Source organism: Penaeus monodon, chromosome 20 (assembly GCF_015228065.2).
Source record: "Penaeus monodon isolate SGIC_2016 chromosome 20, NSTDA_Pmon_1, whole genome shotgun sequence".
NCBI classification, from domain to species: Eukaryota; Metazoa; Arthropoda; class Malacostraca; order Decapoda; family Penaeidae; genus Penaeus; species Penaeus monodon.
In genome coordinates, this window is record NC_051405.1 from 41384580 (window position 1) to 41384979 (window position 400).

General features: G+C 38.5%; 1 protein-coding gene across 1 annotated transcript in view; it reads left to right on the forward strand.

Annotated features, from left to right (window-relative positions):
• Window positions 1-400, forward strand: part of LOC119585834 (neuropeptide SIFamide receptor-like) — a gene marked incomplete at its 5' end in the record, with an annotated part of 60650 nt that overhangs the window by 36902 nt on the left and 23348 nt on the right.

The following is a 400-nucleotide window of genomic DNA, read 5'->3' on the forward strand; positions in this document are numbered from 1 at the left end:
GGATTTCCCATAGGCACAGACGAGGCATGGTTCAAAAAACCGGTCGGGAAGTCAGCAAAAGCTCTGATGTTTACCGCGGAATCAGCGTGCCACGAAAGTAAACATTCCATTCTAACTCTCATCACGGAGATCGGTCAACCGGTCTTGCCGAGGGGATGCAGGCAACCGAAGTCAATACATTACGATTTGCTTTGTTTCTCTTGTTTTGCATCGCTCGTTGTTATTCTGTCTTCGTCTGTCTTGATCTTTTTTTTCTCTCTTTTCTTTGTTTTATCTTTACATGTTATTTCGTTTTTCTTTTGGTTTTCTTTATTTTCTCTCTCTTTTTCTTTATCTTTCTTTCTTTTTCTTTTTTTTTGTTCTCTTCTTGTCTTCTTTGTTTTCACTCTCTTTTTCTATC